Genomic DNA, 9,035 nt, shown 5'->3' with positions numbered 1-9,035 from the left:
CAACATACCTTATTAATAATTTCTATGTCGTTTAAGCGGAACTATAATGACTAATATCTCTAGAGCATTCTTAAGGCAACTTAAACAGTTTGTAAGGAGACCAACCATTTCGAGCATGTAGGCAGTCAGCCTAAAACGCCGTTATAAACTTTTATTCATTCATCGAAGGAATCTCGAGTCATGTGGGCATTGACTGCCCCCTTTCGTGACAACCTTTGCTTAAGTATGATGGATTCGAAAAAATCCATCTCGACAACGAAATTCATTGGTTCGTTAAGGGCTCAGTTTGTCCCAAACACGACATTAAGCTTGACTTTATGAGCTCGAAGACTCAAAGTAACAATGTGATATGTTGTAAAACCTTCACTTGCTAGCACGCAAGACATATTTCAACAAATGAGGTTACATCTCGTTTCATTCCTCCTAACTAGAATTTTTCTAGATCTTAATACATCTTAGTACTTCCTGGTGACAGTATATGGGTGCCATGGCTTTATCTTATTCTTAAGTTCATTGTCATGGACATGCATATCTTCCCTTCAAAGAAGATAGTATTATCTGATTCGTCGTTGTAATTCTTGAAACTTCTTATCCTTATTCTTCCTCGTAGCTTCTCCATCTTTTCGTCCTTCCTTTTTGCTTCTACCACCATTTTTCTCAAACTGGGTATTGTCGCAATAACACTCGCTATTGTATTAGGTGGTTTAATCACTTCTATCCTCATCTTGTCAAAGTTTTTAATGAGTTCATCTTCCCTCGTGAGAAAGTATCCTAACTTAGACGAGACTTTAGGACTCAATGCATCGGCTACTACATTGGCCTTGCCTGGGTGGTAGTTAATACCACAATCATAATCCTTTACTAGTTCGAGCCATATTCTTTGTCTCATGTTCAGATCCCTTTGCTTGAAAAAAAATATTTCAAGCTTTTATGATCGGTGAATATCTCACACCTAACTCCGTATAGGTGATGTCTCCATATTTTCAGTGCATGCACCACTGCAGCTAATTCTAAATCATGGGTTGGATAATTCAGTTCATGTGGTCTAAGTTGTCGCGATGCATATGCTATCACCTTTCCCTCTTGCATTAACACACAACCTAGTCCATTTTTCGACGCATCCGTGTAGATCACATATTCCCTGTCTGGTTCTAGAACTGCTAGCACTGGTGCAGTAGTTAACATGTCCTTGAGCTGCTGAAAACTTCTCTCGCACTCATCAGTCCAAGTATACTTGATTCCTTTCCCAAGTAACTGCGTCATTGGTCTTGCTATTTTTGAAAATCCTTCAATGAATCTTCGATAGTAGCCAGCTAATCCTAAGAAACTTCTTATCTCATTTGGAGTTGTTGGTGACCTCCATCCTTGTACTGCTTCAACCTTAATACCTTCTGACCTTAAGCCAAATCTCACATTTAATGAATTTGATATAAAGACATTCACCCCTTAGTGTTTGCAACGCGATTCTCAATGTTTCTTATATTCTTCTTAATCTTGGAGTAGATAAGGATATCGTCTTTGAATACCAAGATGGACTTATCCAAGTAAGGATAGAATGCTCTGTTCATGAGGTCCATGAACACCACTGGCGCGTTTATTAATCCGAACGGCACAACTACGAATTCGTAGTGATCATATCTTATTCGGAAAGCCGTTTTGGGTATATCTTCATGTCTAACTTTTAACTGATGATACCCAAACTTCAAATCGATCTTAAAGATTACACTCACGCCTTTGAGTTGGTCGAATAAATAATCCTCAAGGTGCCTTCCTTCTTCTTGACAAATAACACAGGCGCTTTCCATGGGATACACTAGGTTTGATAAAACCTAGGTCCAATAATTCCTGTAATTGGATCTTTAGCTCCTCCAATTCCCTTGGAGCCATCCTATAAGGTGCCTTGGATACCGGTGCTGATCCTGGTTCAAAATCGATGGTAAATTCTACTTGTCTATCGAGTGGCAGCCCTGGTAAATTTTCTGAAAAATATCTCAGAATTCTCGTACAATCTCTACGTCTTCAATTATCCCTTTGGTCTCAACTCCTCCGATCAGGTATACCAGGAAAGCTTGGCAGTCTATCTTGTTCATCATCTTCCTCGCTTGTAAGGCTGAAATAATTGGTATCCTGTTCCCCAGGTTTATCTCAAAGCATCCATCCCCGAAAAGTTAAAAGCAATCTTCCGCTCCTTGCATAAAACTGTGGCGTAGTTCTTAGCTAACCAGTCAATCCCTAGGATTACATCAATGTCCTATATTGTATAAACTGCAAGTTGTTTACTATGACCTTAAATGATCCTATGTTTACCTCTTGGTTTGAGTAAGCATGTGTTTCTATCGTCGCCCCTCCTATGGGTAAAGAATTTCTCATGTCCAGATTAGCCCTTTTCAGGTATGAGTTTTAGGGTATTTGCACATGCACTTGCAGAGAAAGAATGCGAGGCACCCGTATCGAACAGAAGTATAACAGGTGTGTTGAGTAGCGTGCCCATACTTATTAGGTTTCCTTGTTTGCTTCCTTATTTATTCTTGTGCGGGGCATAGGTTCTAACTTAAGGGGGTTGTGGTGGATAGAGTAGTTGTTCGCCTAGAATGACCCTAAATGGCTGTGCTTGACCCGGTTGATTCGATCTTCACATCCCTCCTTGTGGCCTCGCTTGGAAATCTTTAGCAAAATGGCCCTTCTGACCATATTTAAAATATGTATTACTATAATCCAAACATATATCATAATATGACTTGGAAAACTTCGGCCATGGAGGTACCCCAGGCTGGCCCTACTTATCCTTAGCAGGTCCTATGTTTGTTTGATGTCCTTGTCCTTGCCTTTGGGCACTATGTTTCCTACCAAGGCCTCTTGCCATTTCGACTATCATAGTAGTCTTGCCTTCGTCCTTGATCATTTGCTTCCTGAGTTGAGTTTGGGTCGAGCAAATCTCGGGCCTACTACCTCGGCGTCCAGAGCTTGGCTGAACAATTCAGAGTTCATAAACTCAGTATAATTGTCGAGTACCTTAGGCCGGAGTGAAACTTGTCTATCATTTTTTCTTCTATGTCCACCTACTGTGGGGCCTAACGGACATGCTGCAGAAAATATGGTCATACTTGGTCATATCCCATCTTGTTTTGCTTTGGATTAAACACTTCTTTTCCTTTCCTCTTATAACGGCTATTAGAAATATAATTGTCATATACCCCCGTCTGAAAATCTTCTAAGACAAGTCTGACAGCTCTTCTTGAGTCATCGCTTTTCTTTTGGCCTTCAACCAAAATCTGCAAATTCAGTCAATTGGAATGCAACACAGAAAGTCGTTCATGTACGCAAACTCTATATTACGGTCTCAATTTGGATTCTGAATTTCTATCATAATGAGTGGCCGATAATATTCATAGGACAAAGACTAATCTCAACTAATTTAAACACAATGAGAGACAACTATACAAAGCTATAGTTTGGGTGGTATACTAGGTCAGTAGACTAATACTTCTTAGTCTTATCGATAAAGGGAATCTACTATGACAACTCACGAGTTGCAAGGCTCAAAATCAACACAACATCAAAGCAAGGTGTTGTAGAAATTGTTCAAGAGATTCAAAAGAATGACCAGAGGGTATGAAATGATTAACTACAAGGTCGAACAAAATGACCTCGAGTAAGAACCCGTCTGGCTTTTCAACCGAAAGTTGAAACATATAGGTTTTCAACCCAAAAGACGTCTACTGAGATTTGGATCATGTGGACTGGCCAGGTCCAACATCATCACTTCCCAGTCACACGGGAAACATTGTCCCGAACTTGAGAAGTCGTGGACATACTATACATAACGAAACTTGAGTTCGTAGTGGCAGCTTAAAGCTCAAACTTAAGGTTCTAGTCCTATTGAACTAGACTCTTATTCCCCAAGGTCTACATACAGACAGTCGAACCATATTTTCTTATATAACTTGTAGTCCCAAAGACATGGGCAACAGTCCAAAGGCGTGTATACTGAGCTATAACAATTCTTATGTCGTCGTCAAAAGCTATACTAAAATCCCGATATGCCCGGGTAGTCTCTGCTGGGTCAAACGCGGAGCTTTCCTAACTATCGGAATATGCCTGGACGTAACCCTCTTTAATAGATAAGGAAAAGTGTGAGTCTTCTTATACGTAAGTAGACGTAAAACTCTTAAATGTACAAGGTTATGAACATACTATGCATAACAAAACATAAGTTTCATTAAGACAACTAAACTTATTTTAAGGTCTTCTATTCTAGTGGACTCGGATCCCATTTCCCATGTATGTCACAAATATATATATAACCCGCAGACAATCAAATCACGCCATTTTTATAATCTATCGTGTAACATAAGTCGATTCGATGTTCCATCGTGTGTAAACATTCGAACGTAGAGACTTATGCTTAAACCCTTGATGCAATGTTTGCCTTGAATTCATCTTGTATCATCATTCCGTGCTTTTCCTTCAACGCGTACATGTCTTTTCATTCCTCTTTGTAATTCAAAAGAACCATTGTTTTCTTGTGGAAGCTGAAATGCTCTAAGTTCTCTATCATTCTTCTAAATCATCACTTCAAGAATCTAGATTGTAGAGATATCCTACTAATCCAGCAGTCTATGTTCTTTTAGAATCGTGATCATGCAACTTATAGCAATCTATGTTTTCTGGGGAAAGCATGTGTCAATTCTCTATCATTCTTCTTATTATATCATCATAACTGCAATGATATGCCATGAAAGGCAAAACATTCAACATTTCATCATAGCATGCTCTTTACATAAACATCTTCATGAAACAGTTTAGAACAATAACATCTTTAAAACGTTGTAACTGCAGTTACCTTTTTCCTTGATTGAGCACGATGCAATGGAGTGTTGAGCGGTGTCGTATTAACCCACGTATGTCTAGTGAATCAAACTAGACTTGGCTTTTTAGAATAAGGTTTCTAGTGCCAGAGCAAACGAACTGCTCTGATACCACTCTGTCACAGCCCACTATCCCAATGACGGGTTAACCGGGGTTATGACTTGGGGTGAACAATAAGAAACGGAAATTAAAGGGGATTTACTAAGTAACCAACATTAATAACAAACTAGTGGTATATATATATAACCACTTGGGTAATTCACAAATGAGTCTGCCATAACGATTAGACCCCAACTGAAAGTTAATTAAAATGAAGTAGTAATAAGTTCAAGTAGAAATGATAAATAAGTCAGAGTGTTTGCAGCGAAAAAACGTGTGAGTTATGCATATGGAGATGCATACTCAAGGTTTCATTACATAAACATCAAAAGGGAAATCCGCTCAACACCGATCCATTCCATCGCCTGCTCAACCTGCACATTTAGAAATACATGCAGGGCTGAGTATAAAAATACTCAGTGACATAAGCCGAAAATACAACATGCATACATATATAAATTGAACTGCCAACAGTAACACACAGGGGTTTTCTTGAATGACCTGCGCTTACTAAAACATTTCATTCATTTTCATAAAGGTGGATGCGCATCCCATTTTCAGTCTATATGATCCATATCTGTCCTTTCTGTCACGCGCCGGGAAGGAGGCCTCCTTACCACGGACGCCAAGACCGGTCGCAAGCGACTCGCGGTCTCCATGAGTGTACACGTTAACCCTAGCTAGCGACCTTTGTCTAGCATAGGATCCCAATTGGATTTCCTTTAAAGTTGGCGAACCAACACAGATAGGATACATATAAAAACATAAACATTTTGGCAGTCAATCATTTCATAAACATTTCATTTTCATAACATTTTCATTTTCATAAAGGGCATTAAACATATAAGCATTTCATAAGAACTGAATAAATAGTCAAAACATATCATGCATATATATTCGCATATGAGGCCTACGTCACGCAGGGGATCTCTATATACGTAATAATAAAATAATGCCCACCTCAATTGTTCTTAAAGCTGGCGTGGAGTCGTTTCTTCTTCGGCTTCACTTTCTGTCGCCCGGACCTTCATTGATGAAGAGTCGATAAGTTCGTGAAGAAATTGTCATAAGACAAAGTCTAATTCTACGTGCCTAGGGTATCTTTTAATGTTTTAGGGTTCTAGCATCCATAATTCGTTACATTAAAGACAGTCAAAAATCAATCATACCTCGTCTAATCTCATTCAAACACATAGGCAACACAAACACATAAGGCACATAAGAATCACAATCAAACATCATCAAAACATGCTCTGTTTTTACACTGACTCAACTTAAAAATTTAATCTGTTCTGACTCCGACATCTCCTGGACTCGAGACTCATACCGAAAGAAAGATCTTCGAGTCTAGTTTCATATAAAAAAAAAGTAGAGTCAAAAACTCCAAGTGGTTTGAGAGATATGACGTTTTTACCACGATCTACCATGTTCGGCAGTTTTGAACAATCGAAAACTTGGATTTTTGAAAAATAGTAAACGTTGTCAAACTGGGCTCAACTTTGGTGGATATCTAGCTAACACAATATGGTTAATACCATAAAAATGTGGAAATCTAGATCACACAGGAAGCTACTGAAATGAATGACTCTTTCCTCTGTTCTCTGAAATTCTCGGTAGTAATGTGCAGTTTAGGTTTTGCATTTTAAAGAAGTATCAAACGAAGTTGGAATGGCTTGAAATTTTACCAGGGTACTCAAGACTCATGTAGGGAGTTGATATAAAATTTTCAAAGCTATTAGACATCGACAAACCGTCGATCACAGTAGGTCAGTAGGCCTACGAAATTCATATTTATAAGTCCTTAAAAAAATAATTTATATAAATCAAGAAATAAGAGTTTAATCCCAAAAATATTCATTAAAAGTCCATCATAATTTAAATAAAAGAACGGACCTCATTTAAAATAAATAGTCCCAAACTCGTTACGCACATATACTAAATCTTTCATGAAACATCCTTTAAAATAAACTTTGATACATAGAAAATAATTCAACAACTTGAGCTCTTAAGAGGTTGTTTTGCAACAGACCTCAAATCTGCCTCGGATCTCCAAATGAGGCTCCAAAAGACATTCTGGAAACTAGACATTCTCCAATTTGAATCGAATGAAAAAAAATTCAAACGAGCAAGATATGCCCTCTCAAAGATGGGTATTTAACAAGCAAAAATCTGAAAATTTCAGATTTCCAGATTACAACCAAGTCAGTGGGCTTTCTTTAAAAATTCATATCTCCCTTTACAAAACTCCACTGGGAACCCCAAGGGTCAATCTGGAAACTAGGGAGAGATCATAACACTCTACAGTTGGATTTACTCCAAGAACATTCATGGTTTAGAAGATATGACTGTCTAAAGTTCAGTGCACAAAAAGAGTTCAAGTTTGGCAGATTTAGAACATAAATCGGAAAAACCACTTTAGGCTTCACCAAAAATTCTAAAACTGAACAAGTAAGTTCCCAACATGTCAGTGAATATTCAGTAGAAAGATAGGCTTGAGAATCAAAGATTTAAGTCAGCCTTTGCCACTTCAAAGTCGTAGGTTTGTAAAATCTACTGGATGGTACAAGGAATAAGAACTAGATTTCAAGAATTTATACCGGTTGTTTCCCTTACTCACAAATGGTGAGACCGATGTCAAAAGAAAGATACGGGAGTCTAGAGTGACATATTCAAGTTTCAAAGGTTTTCACCGATTGAAACGTTACTTATGGCCTCCCAAAGATTGTTTACCAAAAATGTATTCCAGATGGGCAGTGATGTTTACAAATTCATAAATAAATCATAAGAGCTCCAAACCTTCCGAACTTTTACCAAAGTATAGAAAACATATGAAAGATGATACACAATTAATTTGGGAATTTTTGGGAACCGTTTGGATGGCTGGAATCGCCTTGCAAAACACTGCCGAGCAGTGTGCTTATGGCAGATTCGCTGCCTTACCTCATGCACGGTTTTTCACCCAATAAACTCTACCAAAATAATCATCCAAAATCATAAAACATATCCTCACATAATATAGCACACAAATGTGTAAAAATCCATGGCCATAAAGCATTTTCAGTTGAGAAAAAGCAAAGAAAAACTCACCCTCGAAGCACAACCTTCACTCTATAGTTTTCCCACACTCTCCCTTGCTTTGCTACTTCTCTTGGGGCTTCAAAGGCTTCTATGGAGTGTGATAATGGTGGGAGAAAAGTTGTGAGAGTGGGAGAAAGAATGTAGTGGTGGGGGAAAAGGAGTAGTGTGGTGGAGAGGTAGGAGTAGTGGTAGGGAAAAAGATTAGTGGTAGGGAAAAGAAAATATTAGTGATGGTAGGGAAAAAGATTAGTGGTAGGGAAAAGAAAATATTAGTGGAGGATAATGGGGTGTTACATTAAGTAAATATAAAAATGTGGTGTAGTAATAACCCATGTGTAAGAAAAAAAATATATGTAAGACTAATCATCAATTAATAAAATGCTAGAGCATAAAACTCTTGTGATCAAAATTAGAATAAATAGCACTAACATTAGTGCACTCTCTCAATTTATAAATACATCATAGGAAAATAATTTGAGAAAAATATTGATGGAAAAATTTTTATAACTCATCATTCCTAAATTTCTCGGTAAAAATAAATAAATACATAAATTTTTTTTTTCGATTTGAAAACTCAAAATAAATCTTTGAGCTCCATCATTCTCTTAATGGACTCAAAATATATTTTGAGTGCATCATCCGTTGAAATAAAAATAAAAATAAATTATCACGTTTGTAATCATCAAATTCACATAAGTCCGTATTTTATTAATGGATGCTGAACCCTAATTACCATAAGAAATCCTTAAATCAATAATTAAAAGTCTATAATCCTTAATAAAAAGTCGGGGCATTACAATACACGTCCTATATATTTCATCAAATTGAGAGTTGAGTGATACACATACCTTGTGAGATTCAATTGTTTGGAATGTCAAGGTTGATTTTGCTATAAGTTGTGTTTATTGGTGATTTTTGTGCTTAATTATTGAGGATTTGAGAATTCTATCATTCTTATTTTTTCGGAGGCATCGATGAGCTAGATTTCT

At 37.4% G+C, this 9,035-nt stretch overlaps 1 long non-coding RNA gene across 1 annotated transcript; it reads right to left on the bottom strand.

Moving 5' to 3' along the window:
* Positions 1-5,066: 5,066 nt before the first annotated feature.
* LOC130988852 (uncharacterized) lies at positions 5,067-8,420 on the bottom strand. The gene is made up of 3 exons (XR_009090221.1): positions 8,056-8,420; positions 5,929-5,993; positions 5,067-5,342 (listed from the first exon to the last, which is right to left on the bottom strand). It is a non-coding gene; the product is annotated as an uncharacterized LOC130988852 (long non-coding RNA).
* Positions 8,421-9,035: the final 615 nt, after the last annotated feature.

This window comes from Salvia miltiorrhiza, chromosome 6 (assembly GCF_028751815.1).
Source record: "Salvia miltiorrhiza cultivar Shanhuang (shh) chromosome 6, IMPLAD_Smil_shh, whole genome shotgun sequence".
NCBI lineage: Eukaryota > Viridiplantae > Streptophyta > Magnoliopsida > Lamiales > Lamiaceae > Salvia > Salvia miltiorrhiza.
Note: the sequence above shows the minus strand (reverse complement) of the source record. Positions and strands in the feature narration are given on the sequence as shown.